A 16,313-nucleotide genomic window follows, 5' to 3' on the forward strand; every position below is an offset into this window, starting at 1 on the left:
AGGCAAGGTTCTGGTGGGGTGTAGTACGAACCCATTTAATGCCTACTAAGGGAGATAACATCCTTAGAGATATTAAAGCAATATTGGTCACAAGTCTTTTGGCTAAACTCAACTTGAACTTCAGATAAATCATTACTGAGGAGATGAAAATTTGGGTCTCAAGGCTCCTTTCCCTTGTCTAATTACGAGGTTGTATAAAGCAGATAATGTACCTGAGGTTGCAGGGATAGACAACGAACTTCCTACCAAGAAGACCCATAACCCCATCCAATATAATAAAAATCGACCGAGGTTGAAACTTGATAGAGGAACAGGGGTTACAATAGATCCACCCGTTATAGATACCAACTTAGCACCTAATGTAGAGGTGCCAGATTTTGAAGCTGCACCACTGACATCCCCAGCACTAGAAGACTCAATTCCTAGAAATGAAACAAATCCTTCAGCTGCTATGTTTACCACAGAACTAGCCTTCAACCCAATAAACTTTCGGAGAGTGGCAAAATAAGCCAAGTGGTACAAGGCTCAGCTGCAGATTTTTGCCAAGCAATTTGCCTCTACGGTAGATAAGAGAATTAAGGTCGTACTTGAGACCTTCTAAGCATTGCCCAGTTGGATTGATGAGTTAGAAAACAATTTCAATACACGGTTAAGAAAAATGTCGGGCTCAGACCATGCACAATTTAGATTATCCCTGGACAAGGTAAAGGTAGATGTTGGAGTATTACAGGACATTAACTCATGGTGTCGGTAGACCTGGCTACTGATGAGTCTGAGGGTAAAATCCCATTGCTTGATCTTATGGGGTAACCAATGAAGAAAAAAGAAGAAAAAGGGCAAAAAGAAAGGTAAGGGTAAGAGAGAAAGGCCTAATAGTAACGAAGAAAGAAAAACAGAGAAGAGAGAGAGAAAAAAGGCTAAAAAAGAGGAGACGAAGAAGGTGATGATCGAGTCCCTAGCTGACAATGAGAAATGGAAGGAGGCCCTACGGGTGAGAGCTGTAGCTGCCTCAATTAGTAGGCCTCCAACAACTGCTAGGCCAGATGTGTCAGAATAGAGGGAGGCTTTCATTGGAGATAAGGTAGCTGAGGATGCAGCAGCAGGGTCAGGGACCCATGATTCCCCTGCTTGATCTACTCCAGGTATACCCTAACTCTTAGTTCAGCTTTTCATTGATTTTAAGTTGAAAGTGTAGGGTGAGTTATTGTTTTAACATATTGTAGTTGACTAGGAGAAATACAAGTACCTGAGGCAGTTAAAATGGTTTTGTTATTTTCTGAACACCTCTCAAATGGTCTGATTATTTAACTATGTGATTGCATCTAAATGTGACCACTATGCATCTTGTTATCGTATTAGTTCTAGTAACTTGATAATCATTTCTAAATAATTGCATGAACAGGATAAGTAGTAACTTATGATATACTTATGTGCCATGTGCGTGTGAGATCTTACTTAGTTTCCTTCGTATGTTGAATCCAGAACTTACCTGATTAGTCTTACCTAGATTGAAGGATAGGGGTTAGGAAAGGATCATATGTCATTTGATACTAGCCACTTTTATCCTAAATGGCCTTCCCTGTATGAATAATATCCCTTGATCTCTGTTTTGAGCCTGAATAGCCTATTTCTTTTTTTCATAATACTTATCACCGCCTCATTTATATCATAATGAACCTGTTTTGGCCCTGGTCCTCCTTGGACACTGTTCACCTTGAGTTAGGTAAATGGCTTAAGTTGAGGGTGGCTATCATAGGGGTACGTGATGTAAAATTAGTATAAAGAAAGGTAGAATAAAAGAAAATAATAAAAATCTAGGTGTGGTGGAAAAGAACAAGAAAAGAAAAGTTATGAAAAATAAGAAGTGATTGTAGAAAAGACCGCACCCATCCTAAATATGTGAGATCAAGAAAAGAAAAGAATATAAAAAGGTTAATAAGTGAGACCCCAAAAGCTAGTGTAGTGTCAAGGAGGCTTAGTCACTTTAAACAATATCGAGTATCATACTAGCCCCTAGCTTACATTACAATCCAAAGAGTAAACCTATAGTGATCCTAGCTGACCTGTCTGAAAATCTTGGTAATGAAAATAAGGGCAAGCCTATAGTATTTGGCATACATTGATAGGAACTTCATTTTGAGAGTGTGTCTTTTGATTGTCCCCATGGTTACATATATGATGTCTGATATGTGTGGAATAGGAATTATTCGTGATGAGGCACACTGGTTACATTGCTAGTTGCTAACTTGTTTTGATAGTGTAATCTTGGTACATTAATAGTTGTTGTTGCTGAATTGATGTCATATCTTGATTCCTGTGTGTCGCATTGTTATTCTTCAATAATATTCATAGTTGTTGTTTTTAAATTAATTGACCTTGGAGATGGTGAAGATGTTTTGAGATAATATGGATGGTTGACTGTCGAATGTACTCTGTATCCTCTTGGTTGTGTTTTAGTTGCTTGAGAACAAGCAATTGTTTTAAGTTGAGGGTGTTGATGTGTGAGCAGATGCTAACACATGTGAGGCTTTTAACTAAGAATGATTGCAACGTCTTAAGCAACTTTTGTTGTTTTTATCATTTTCTATTTGATATTGCAGTAAAAGTCAAGATACAAGAGAACCAGCAATAATGGAAGTAAAAGAGTAGATTTTTGAGCAAGTAGAGAGGGAAGTATACCTGACGACCTGCCTGATAAGTCGTCAGCCTTGTGATAAGCTATTAGAGTTTCCATCAGACTTAGACTGATAGGTCGTCAAAAGTATGATAAACCACCAGGATCATTGTTGGGCTTATACAAGGAATAGGATTTGAAGTGAAGAAATGACGACAATTCTGATAAGTCGTCACATCTCTAAAAATCCATCACGTCTCATTGTCAACCTAAGGTAGAGTTTGTCAAAAGTAAAGAAGAGTTGATGACATTCCTGATAAGCCGTCACACACGTCGTCGCCTGTCCGAGAAAATACTGTGATCTATGATTTTTTTTCCATAATTAGGCTGAAGTATTTAAAGTATATGTTAGGGTTTTCTAAGAAAGGAGGGAACTGATGTTTTGAGAATCTCTTCTCTCTAGTTTTCTGACTTGTACTTTACAATTATTTTTGGAGAGATTATTACAATTGTTTTGGGATTTTCTACTGTGAATCAAATTTGATGCTGTAAGTTCATATATAAAACTATGAACTCAACTTATTGTCTTGATTATTTTATTATGAGTCGCTAAATTCCTTAACCCGAGGTGTGGGATATATGGGTTTGGGTTTATAACGTAACTAAGTGTTCAAGATTCTAACGGTGGTAGAAACTTCTTGTTAATTCCATTATTTTACACTCTGACTATTGGTTGCAAACAATAGGCCTTGCTTACTGGTGATTTACTTGATATAAGAAATCAACTCTAGTACAAAGTGAATTATCAATATGGACTTGGAAGCATCATACTTCTATTTAATAATTAATATTGTAACAAGATTAATTAACTTGAAATAACATCCTGTTATGAAATATAAATTCCCTAAGTTTGAGAGAATTAGGTGGTTAAATGTCTAAATAGGTTGATAAAAATTTAGACATAACTTCAACAAGGATATTCTACTGTTGCTACCTACCATAAGAATCTTGATCCGTTACTAGCGTATGTCAAATCCCAACACCCATATTGAACACAACTCTGGTTTTCCTTATCATATTGATTTCAAACAGTGAATTGAGAAGTTATTACTTGATACCTTTCCAAAAACCCCCATTCATAGAAAACTGATAATTATTAGTTGATTAACCCGCAGATAACTCAAATTCACACCATATTCCTTGTAGGATTCGACCCCAACCTAGTTGGGTTATATATTGACCACGATCGGTTACATTCTCGTAAAAAAGGTGTAGTTTGAGAATTATCGTATGGTCATCCACCCCAACTCATATCTCTCAAATCCACACGCCAATTCTGGGACCTTCTGGAGGGACTCTAGTAAAATTTGGGGCTTTCCTTAAATGTTTCTATTTTTGTTGCCCTAGTTATTTAGTAAAACTCCATAATTATAATATTCTCAAGAGTCTAGGACTATCCATCATCATGTATCCATACCTCTTTGTAGTGGAGAACCACAACATCCTAGAAGGATTCGAGGTTAGATGTCTTAACTTTCTCTGAGGAACAAATTTCCTAAGCCTCACCTGTATTGTTGTCCCTATCTTTATATGAGTATTTTCTTCTCTCTTCATACTGGGGAAGGTTGACAGGGGTGGTAACTTCTACTAAGGACATAGATGTGGTGGCCTTGGACTTAGCCTTCCCAAGCTCCTTGTCCTTGCCTCTCCTGGTTTGAGTGGTTGAGTACTCTACCACGGTACCATTAAAGTTGTCAGACTCACTCTTTGAGGTGCTTGGTTAACCCCTTCCTTTAGTATTTTTATCTTAGAGAGTCTTCTCTTGCATTTGTTTTGGTTTAGGATCCATAGTACCTGTAAAAGGAAAAGGCATTTCTTCTAGTTTAAAAACAATTACATGTGCAGGAAATTTCTTATATGACTCTGCTTATGATTTGCATTGAAGGTACAATCGTACCTTTTAATTGTAGGAAGATTTCCCCAAACATACTAAGGAGACATTATATCAAACAAACCATCCCTATGATCATGCAATAAAGGTATGATCATACCTTCTAATCATAGGAATAATCCTAAAGTACTTGGGGCATATTACATCAGACGAGTACATACAATGATTGTACCAAGATAGAATGATCGCGGGATGTGCTTGTATGTTGATTACTTATAAGATTGAAACTAGTACCCTACAACAACCCATTCTGTGACTGTTTATTGATACTACGATCTTAGGCTGTATCATTGAGTTCACTGACACTTAACAAAAGTTAGACCTATTCCTAACCCAATTCTTGACCTTTATTAACCAAAATTTTAACAAAATTTGGGTACTTAAGACTTTCCATTGTTACTACACATTCAAAAACTCAAAACTCCTATCTAATTTAGCAGCCTCGTTGTTTTGCTACTTCCTTGAGTTTTACTTTGTACTAAAAAGTAAATGGCACTATGAATATACTTATAATGTTGTTTATCACTTTTCAATTGAAAGCCCAAACAAAGAAAAATTAAGAAGTAGTCTTTCAACACACAAATTCAAGGTAAATATTTTCCTATTAGTGATCAGAATTAAGGATTTAGAGTTTTAACTTTGAATAAGTTCAAATAAATTATCGAGTCTCTAATATAGGGTTTAGGGTTTAATTATTGAGTTGAGTCATGTTGGTTTTTAGGTTCAATAAAATAACTGGACACAATTGATGTCTCAATCATATTGTTGTGTAATCAAAACATGATCGTGAATTCTTCCTGTACTAAGAGGGTTAAATTCAACCTACCTAGGAAGATACGATCCTTAAGGATGATCGTGATATGTAACCATGATTCTTTCTTAAAATCATATTTTAATGGCCATTTCGATGATTTGTGAGAGTTACATCAGATGATTGATACCATGATTACGACATCAAGGGACTATCATGATGACCAATCGTGAGATGACTCACAAACATCTTCTGAATGGACTCTTATCAATTGATTAGACCCAAGATCATAGGAAGTTCCCATAAGTGTACAATCTATTCATGGGTTTTTCCCTGACTCCAATTCACCATATCCTTGTTTCTACACAAACCCTATATAAGTAACAAACATTACCTTATAAAATATAGAGTACATAACATTCGTTACCTCCCAAGAGGTTCTTGATTTAACGAATGATGTGGCTAAGTTGATTACTAAAACTTTACTAACTTGCTCATGAGTTTCCTCCTATGAAGCACCTACCTTAATGTCACGACAAGAGTCAATTTGGATTGATTGATCAAGCCTTATCTAACTCCACTTCACAAATGTAACGCCTCGGGTTTTTGTTCTTTAATTTTTTTATGTTTGAGCATTATGATCTGGAAATGACTTATCTAATTAGTGCCTTGATGGGTTAGGTTACCCTAGTCGTAAGGTGTCCAGTAAATGGTGCTTGAGTTGTTGTCATGGGTACAATTTAGGGACACGAGTTATAAAGACTCATAACGAGTTGCTGGGATGAAATTGTAACCAAATTAAAATTTAAGTAGATAAGTTCTACTCTAAGTACAAGTGACTCACTATGAGCCGTAAGAACTTATTACGAGTCACCGTGTGCAAACTGTAGGGTGTCCAGTGTTTACCTAATTTGGTTCTATTTTGATTATGACTGGACCCTATGAGTCAAAGGGTCTCATTACGAGTGGTATCAATTGATTCATAGGGTCAATAGTTGGTGATGGTCCTAGAGACTGTCTTGGTTATAACTCATGGTGACGAGTCATACAGAGTGGATGTGAGGCACTGGTTAACCCGTAGTCAATAGAGTCACTTTTTTATCTTTTATGTTAAGGGCATTATGGATATTTCCCCTCTTTCCGAAATTAAAACCCACATCTTATAACCCTTTTCAGGTGTCATTAGCACTCAAAAAAATCTTCATAATTTCTCAAACACTCTAAAAGGCTCATTGAATAACCTAAAGCAAATCAAGCTAGGGTTTCAGCAAATTGCTCATCTAAGGGCTCAAGGGTCAATTTATCTCCAAATTTCTTATTATTTAAGGCATGTTATTCTTCCCTCATTGTTACTTTGTTAAATACATGTATTTTTAAGTATTGTTCATAAGATATTCATGTTGGTTTTATAACAAGGGTTGAGGGTTTTGAATGCTTGTTATTGAACAATGTTTTCCCATGGTTTACATATGGTTTTTCATGCTTTAATTATGGTTTTGAACTTGTGGGTGCATGGGTATGGTGAATAAACAAGGGAATTATGATTTTCCCAAACTTGTGACTTTTGAAGTGGTTATGACCCCAATCCTATAATGTGAAATTGGTTTTTAACTATGAGAAATATGGAAATTTGTAAAATTCAACCAAGAAGGTTAAGAATTTCCCCCAAGTGATGTAATTATTTTGGTATGTTTTTTTTACCTTACGAGTGTAGCTGGTATGACGATACAAATAATGTATACCTTAGTGTTAAATATATTTCAATGAATGGGGTTGTATCATAAATGTTTTAATTGGGCTTTAATAAGGCTTGTGTAGCTGAGTTGTAAAAGTAAGGTCCGAGTGACCAATACTAGAAATCACATTTGTTGACATGGGAATCAAAGACACTAGGGAGGTTCGAGTCCCCCATATATAATCATATGATCGCTTTCTTAAGTTACCTTAGTATATTATTGGGAGGGTCGAGTCTACCATGCATATATGTGAGATTATTCTCCGATTGATGTGGCTACACATGTTGTGGCCCGACCAGGGGGTGAAAGCTGGGGCCCATATAGCCCATGGGTACATGTTATGATGGTTGAGCTACACAATGCAAGCTAAATTTTTAAAGTGCACGATAATCCTTATTCCCTATCATGGAATGTATTATATATATATATATATATATATAAATGCATTGGTTTTGAATGATTTTGAACTCCTAATCATGTCATTATGTTGTCTTTATCCCTGAGTTTCATGCTAGTGCTCCAACCGCTAACAAACTTTGGATGTTGTATCCCTATGGGATGCAGGAACTGGATACTTCTACTCCACCTGCTTAGTGACTAGGATCCGAGATCATCTTATGAGTTCACATTGAAGTTGTGAGCTTTCATACTTTAGAAGTATACATTTTATGTTTTGGTCTCTTATATCTTAGACTATTTAGACTTGTTTTTGGCAATAGTCGGGGGCATGTCCCAACTCTCTATTGATACTCAGTTTTGATTCTTTGTTTAGAAGGCTTTGTTAGGACTACGGTGGTTATTGGACGGTGTTGGTTGGTTGTTTGGTTGGTGACCAATATTAGATATAAATATGTCTTAAAATTTCTTAAGCTGATTTTATGTTATCTTATTATATGTTCAGAATTTATCTGACCTTGGCAGATGATGGGTTTTATTTGGTTAGGTGTAGGAGGTGATCTCTGGTCCACGTGGGACTTGAGATACCCATCACGACCAGGACCTAGTTTGAGTCATGACAGAGATGGTATTAGAGCCTAGGTTCAGGTTTATTAGGTGTTCAACAAATTTATGTCAAGTAGAGTCTCATTTATGGTTATTCAGCGTGCCACACTTATAAGGGATAGTCTACGAAGCATTAAGGAAAGCTTCCCTTTCTTGTTGTTCTCTTTAAAGCTATAGAATCCAATGTCTTGAATCTTCTCTATTTCCTATATGTTCTCTTTTCAAATCACGGATCCTAGGAGATCTAATGTCTGCGGCAATTCTTCAGTCCCATCTGAGGACAATGTGGATGGATCTCATCCAACTCTAGTAGTTCAGACCTGATCTAGGGTCGTTGCTTCTGATTTTCCTAAAGGAGTTCCACTGGTTCCCCCATCCCACCTCAGGCACCTCGAGGTGATGTGTCTAATTCTAAGTTTTGCAAGTCAATTTAGTTGCTTACCCCATTGTTGTCCTCTCAGATTGAGCGTGTTTCTTTTATTTGTCCATCATCGGAGACAACTAGAGTTGTCCAATTTATAAGGTTGAGTCCTTTTAATTTTACTAGTTCTAGAGTTGAGGAAGATCCTCTAAATTTCATTAATAAGATGGAAAAAATCTTCTGTATGATGCATGCTACTGATATAGAGGGTATAGAGTTCGCTTCTTATCAGTTGAGGGATACAGCATACAAATAGTATGAAGAGTGAAACCAGTCTAAGGGTGATGATGTTGAGTTTGCTTTATAGGACGACTTCTTAAGTACTTTCCTTGACAAATTTTTTCCTCAGAAATTGAAAGAGGCGAAGGCTGAGGAATATACGAATCTAAAGCAAGGAAGGATGTTAGTAAAGGAGTATGACTTAAAGTTTCATCAGCTATCGCATTATGCTCCTGAATTAGTGTTTAGTATGAAGGATAGAATGACAAAATTTCCCTTAGGTTTGACCTATGAGTTGATCTTTGAGACCAAGGCTACCTTGTTGAACAAGGATATGGACATCTCTAGGCTTGTGGTGTATATGCAACAAGTGGAAGAAAAAAATAAGAAGCAAGTGAAGGTGAGTGAGAGGCAAAATTATAAGTTTTACTATTTGGATATGGGTGGAGATCAGCAGCAAAGTGGGAGAGATGGTGGAAAGTGGTATAAAAAGAAGTGGTGACATTTAGGTTCCTACTCTATGGACCTCTACGGCTAGTGCTTCTTACCCAAAGTCATTAGGTGACTATCATTCTTAGTATAATAGTGGATTTTGAGCACCAGGAGCCCAGTCATAGGCCAACCGAGCTCAGTCAGCTCTTTATATCCTCCTTGTAGATTTTATAGTCAGGTGCATCATGGCTTTTGTAAGGCAATGAGGAATAACTGCTTTAAATATGGTCAAAATGGTCATCTACAGAGGAATTGTCATTCTAATGTTGCTTCTAGGGAAAATAAAATTTCTATTGCTAATTCATCAAGTCTTGCATGTAATATCCCGAAAGTACACCCTGGACACCACATGGTGCTTATGACCACGAAAGACCACATGTTAACCCATGACTGAGATCTATTGTGAGCACTGAATAGTTATACTAAAATAAATATGGAATTAGGATGAATTGCCAGAACGTTCAAAATATAAATACTGATAAATAATAACATCTAGTAAAAACATCTGAAAACTAATCACTGTTTGAACTGCTCTAGTCTGAAAGCCTCTAACTGAACTGTTTGAATATGAAGTTGATGGGACAAGCCCCCAACTAACTCCAACTACTGAGCTACTGATAAACTGAAACACTAAAATAAAAGCATATCCTTAATAGATGAGGACTCACTACTAAATTCGCAACTGCTGACTGGATTTGTCTAACTGCGGTCGGGAACCTGAGCATCCGAATCTATGATATGAGACATCGTAGTGCAATGATAGAGTATACATCAGTACGTGGAATGTACTGGTATGCTAGATGAGGTAAGTTTGAATGCAAGGGTTCATATGCATGAACAGCAATTGACTGACTGATATAGAGTAACTAAATATAAGAGTACGTGAGTAACTATACTACTGAAATCACTGAGTATGCAATACTGTGGACATACATAAATTTATATTGTATCTGAGCTTTTAATGAAGCTATGTACTGATTTCTGATAACTGAGTAATTGATATCTGATGTTAATGATAATAGATTTACTGATACTGATTGACTATGTCTGACAGTCCTAATTCTATAAAATTGAAGTAAATTCTAAACTGAGACTAAAAATGTGAGAGGTAATCATCTAACCGACATGCCCCTCTCTGAACTGATTAGGGTCCAACATGTAACCCCAGCTGTAAGGGTGCTAATACCGTACCATGGGTACTAATACTGGAAAACTAGGATGCCAAGCCTAACTAATGGGTGACACCTGGGCAGAGCCAAGCCTAATCTAATGGGTGACCCCTGGGAGGTAGTCAAACCTAGTCTGACAGGTAACTCCTCATCCTGCGCTGGCTACGTAGTTCTAATGTATAGGGACTGCTATTAACAACTCTTCCTCTCTGATGGGGAAGTCATCATCCCTGCACTCGCTCGGTGCTAAATCCTTCTCCCAACTGAAAGACACTGAACTGAGTATACAGAACTGGACTAGACTGGTATTGATTTTTTTGAAGTTTTCCTGAGTTCTGTAACTGACTAGATTCTACTGTTTGGGACATGAATAATACTATTCTGTAACTGACAATGGCTTTGGTACACAGCTAAATTTTTGGGTATTAAATACCCTCAGGACTCGATAGCATAAAAGGAAAGACGTAACATGATCATAAAGGCATAACAATACTTGCTTGCTAACAATCCACTCATTTAGACATTTTGTCAAACACTTGATATAAATGAACTTGTGCATGAATGGGATCACATAATAACATGTCATGCTTTCACTAGTCAAATAACCTAATCATTTCATCAAACACTTGTAGGGCATAAGCTTGTACATGATTGGGACCACATAATAACATGTCATGATTCCACTATTTAATTTAGATATGCAATTTAGCAAACACCTAGGGAGCCTAGATTATTTACATGATAATAGCCAACACATGAACATCATGATACGTTAATCAATTTGTAAATTCAAGGGTTTATCAAGATAATCACATATTCATCACATATCCTATTCAATTTTCATAAAACTTGTAATTAAATCATGGACTGAAACCCAACTAATATCACGAACATTCAATCTAATTCAAACACGAGAATCATGAATCTGAGATCTTGTATGTTTAAAAATGGTTCTTAGACTTCATGGGTGAAAGGAACCCATGAATAAACACCTAAATACCTGAGAAGGAGAGTTCTTGAAGGTTCTTGGAGGATTTCTTGAGGATTCACCTTGATTCTTGAAGCTAGTGTTTTTGTCTTTGAGAGAAATTGCCTTTTGATTTTGGGAAAAGTTGAATAATGAATGACTTAAAATGTTTTTAGGGATTAAATCCCGTATCTGAGCATATGAAAATTATGGGAAAAGACAATTTTAACCCTGGATGAAATATTTAATTTTCATCAAAATTTTCAGATTTGGGCCCTTGGTGAGACGCGGTGCTATCACGCCTTGTCTATGGAAATTGCCAACTGGGAAAGTGGTTGGTGGTGCGACGCGGTGGTATCGCATTACCACCTTTGATGTGACCTAGAAGTTCACCGTGACACGGTGGGATCGCGTTGGTACACTGGAAATTGATAAATATGAAAATAATATATGGCATGATGTGCCAATATCGCGGTACCTCATTGGAAACTGACAATTGCCATTTTGACATACTCTGTGATGCGCTATTTGCATAAATGATGGTGTTTTGCAACTGAAACTTAAAATATCCATAACTTCTTACCCAGTTATCGGATTTAGGCGAATTTTATATCATTGGAAAGCTAACTAAATTTCCTACACACTAGCAGGCTCTACACTAAAAAATACTAAGTATTTAGAAAAACTTATATTGGATCACTCATGTACTGAGAGTTAATCTAGTCTAGGGAAATACGGGGTGTTATAATATCTCCCCCTTAGGAACATTTATCCTTGAATGAAACTTATTAAGCTGAGAAACACTGATATACTGAGTTTACACACTGAACATATATATCTGATGCATGGATACATGACTAAAACTACTGATAAGCTGAGTTTTCATACTGAACATAAACACTTGATGCATGAGTACATAACTGAACTGATTCATGAATGCATGACTAAGTATGCAACAATAATGAATACAAAGTTTATAACTGTAACTGGATCGTGGAACTGAGTAAATCTAAAGAAAACAATCACTTTAAGCTGAAAATACTAATGAACCTGAGATCACTTACTGAATATGTATGAATGGGAACATGAGATCACGACTGAGTCTGATACCTCATATATGAACTGAATATTCGGGAAATATTTGAATAGGGAGATTGGGCAAAAAAATGGGGAAACTGTACGAATTGTCGCCTAACTACTAAACTGGATTCCTGCCTTTATAGACTAACTCATACTAAAAACTTATACTCAACTGGAGCATTTCTTGACACTCTTTCTATAAAGTTCAACTGATTTTAGGGAGCAAGGAGATCTTTACATGGTCTGAATAAGCCATCTGAATGAGAATTCACCACATGGCTAAAATTTTGTAATATGGTCACTTATAACTCTACCTTATGGGGTCTGAGCTGGACTGAATTCTCCCACTATGTTCAATCCTACTTAAATCTCCTAAATGCATTTAGCCACTTACACATCAACATGACATTCAAGCCTATCTTCATAACTATAGACTCGTGTAAAACTAGCGTGCAACAATTTTTTACTAACATGAAATATTTAGACTCTCCCTTCTAAGAAACTGTTGATCACTAAACCATTTAATAAGGAGAGTTTACTGAAGGTTAAAACATGGGGTCTTGAAGCATGAATGTACGCTATACTGAACTTGACACTTAACTGAGGCCTGAGGAATAGAATATCAACCTCATGGATTTATCAATAGTTCTAGACTAAGGATATACATGACATAAATCTGAATTTAACTGATCATTAGGAGTATAACATAAGTCATGGAAACTGATCACACTGTAAGGCATGAGTACATGAGTCATGAGCTACATGACCTGAGTTTGGAGTTTCTACATTCATGGAACATGATTCATAACATTGAGGAAACTAGAACTCCTTATACTAAAAATAGTAAACTTTCATGATTTTCAATAATGTGCACAAATAAGAACTATGATCATAGAGATGACATATAAGGCATGAGTAGATATCGTGATAGCTGAAGTGCAAAACTTTGCACTGAGGTAAGGAAGGGTTGAGCATCAACTTCTCTCACTACTTCTCTACACATACTAACATTACTACTAAATTCTGAAAGTCTGACTTGGTTACTTATTCTACCATCTCCCCATAAACTTAAAGCCATTATTCTAAGTTTGTGAACCCTTTAATAAACTCTAAATCAAGCTGAGACCACTTTAATCTAGAGTCTGATATATGATAATGCTCATAAAAACTAAACTTATTCTGAAGGACTACTTCTGATAATGTAAGGTCCACTGCTAGTACTTTCTCTGATACATGATTCTATGCTTTGTACTGCCCCAACAATCATCATATAGCAACCTCAACACTGACTAACTTAGAATTCTCAACTTCTCTTTTGTATAGTATAATATAGAGATTCAAATTTAAATCAACTAAAATTAAGGTACTACCCCATCATTCAAGGACTGGTTCATCAAGAAACTAAAATGGAATGACTCTATTACTGAAATTAACTGAAGCGATTTTCTGAAATATTGTAACCAAGCAATTATTGTATACTCTTCTGGATGGAATAGATTTTCCTACTGAGGTAAGCACTAAAAAAGAGTCTATTAAGATTTTTAGTCTGACTTTAAAGTTGACTGCTATGCAAGGAGTTACAAAAGACAGAGAAGCTCCTAGATATAATAAGGAATGTATATGTAAATAGAAGATCTATAATGTACCAGTGACCTCGTCAAGAGAAATTTCCTAATCTTGTCTATACTGAAGGGCATAAAGCCTATTTGAGCATTGCCTACTGTTGTCACTGGAAGTGGCACCCTGCTAGTTAGGGTGACCAAACTGAGCTGAAGGATAGTTGGACAGACCCTGTTGGCATAAATATTTTCCCCTCTGAGTCATTACTCTATACTACTGCACCCTGTGGCCTGGCTTACCATATCCTAAATATATGTCACTACCAGCCCTACACACAACCTGATGATTTCTACCATATTTTTGGCAAAGTGGGTGGGTACAACCTCTTTTCATGCTACCTTGAGACTTAGAATCTGATGTGCTATATCGATTGACATTTCTAAAATTTGGCACCAGAGCGCTAGCTACATAAGGATTTGGGTCTGAGAATTTCGGAAGGAACTGGAAACTATTACCACCCTATGACCTTGGTCGAAAACCACTTGTTCTAATTTTCTTATCATTTCTATCTTTCTTCCCATGCTTCTCCCTCTTGTTCTGCTGAGTACAAAACCCAATCCTAGATAGGACAATAGCCTATAGGTTTTTCTAAGCAACTACTAAATGAGCTAAGGTAGTGAGAGCAGTTTTAAATTCGGCATGGGGGATATGCTTGTCTAGGAGATGTTCTTGAACGGGATGAGGTACTGACTGATTTCTAGTTCTTCTTCTATTAGTCTTTTTGGGAGGCATATTCTGTAACTGGAATAAAGAAAAGGATTAGACTGAGAATTTTGGTTGAGATCATGCTCACTCGCATGACATAAAAACTGAAAGAATAGAAACTTTTCCTAAAAAATCTCACACGCTCTTGTCCATAAATGTGGTGCACTACACACCCATGCACAAGACTCTACTGATACAACTTTTAGACTCCCTAGGAGTTGATGAGATAAGCTCCCAACTAACTTCAACTACTGAGCTACTGATAAACTAAAATACTAAAATACAAGCACATCCTCAATAAATGAGGAGTCACTACTAAATTTGTGACTGCTGACTGGATCTGTCTAAGCACGGTCAGGAACCTGAGCATTCGAACCGATGATATGAGACATCATAGCATAAAGATGGAGTATGCGCCAGCACGTGGAATATACTGGTATGCTAGATTAGGTAAGGTTGAATGCAAGGATTCATATGCATGAACAGTAACTGATTGAATGATATAGAGTAACTAAATGTTATAGTACGTGAGTAACTGATACTACTAAAATCATTGAGTATGCAATACTATGGACATACATAAATAGATACTATCTCTGAGCTTTTCTACAGCTAAGTACAGAGTTTTGATAATTGAGTAACTGATATCGGAGTTACTGATAATTGATTTACTGATATTGATTGACTGCGTCTGACAGTCCTCATTTTGTAAAACTGAACTAAATTCTAAATTGAGACTGAAACTGAAACTGTGGGACGTAATAATATAACCGATATGACTGTCTCTAGACTAATTGGGGTCTAACATTTAATCCCAGCTAGAAGGGTGCTAATACCATGCTGTGGGTACTAATATTAGAAAACCAGGATGCCAAGCCTAACGGATGGGTGATACTTGGGCAGAGCGTAGACTAATCTAACAGGTGACCCCTGGGAGGTAGTCAAGCTTAGTCTGACGGGTGACTCCTTATCTGCACTGGCAACACAGTTCTGGATTACAGTGACTGCTATTAACGACTCTTTTCTCTGACAGGAAAGCCATCATCTCTACACTCGCTCGGTGCTAAATCCTACTCCCAACTGAAAGACACTGATCTAAGTATACCAAACAAGACTGGACTGGTATTGAGTTTTTTTGAGTTTTTCTTAGTTCTATAATTGACTAGATTCTACTGATTGGGACATGACTGATACTATTCTATAACTATACTAGCTCTAGGTACACATCTAAATTTTTGGGCATTAAATACCCCCAGGACTCGATAGCATAAAAACAAATACATAACATGATCACAAAGGAATAACATACTTGCTTGCTAACAATGCACTCATTTAGACATTTTGTCAAACACTTGATATACATGAACTTGTGTATAAATGGGATCACATAATAACATGTCATGCTATCACTAGTTAAATCACATAAGCATTTCATCAAACACTTGTAGGGCATAAGCTTGTACATGATTGGGACCAGCTAATAACATGTCATGATTCCACTATTTACTTTACATAGATAATTTAACAAACACTTAGGGAGCATAGATTATTTACGTGATAATAGCCAACACATTAACACCATGATA

The sequence above is a fragment of the Capsicum annuum genome, unplaced genomic scaffold, assembly GCF_002878395.1.
Source record: "Capsicum annuum cultivar UCD-10X-F1 unplaced genomic scaffold, UCD10Xv1.1 ctg81636, whole genome shotgun sequence".
Lineage (NCBI taxonomy): Eukaryota > Viridiplantae > Streptophyta > Magnoliopsida > Solanales > Solanaceae > Capsicum > Capsicum annuum.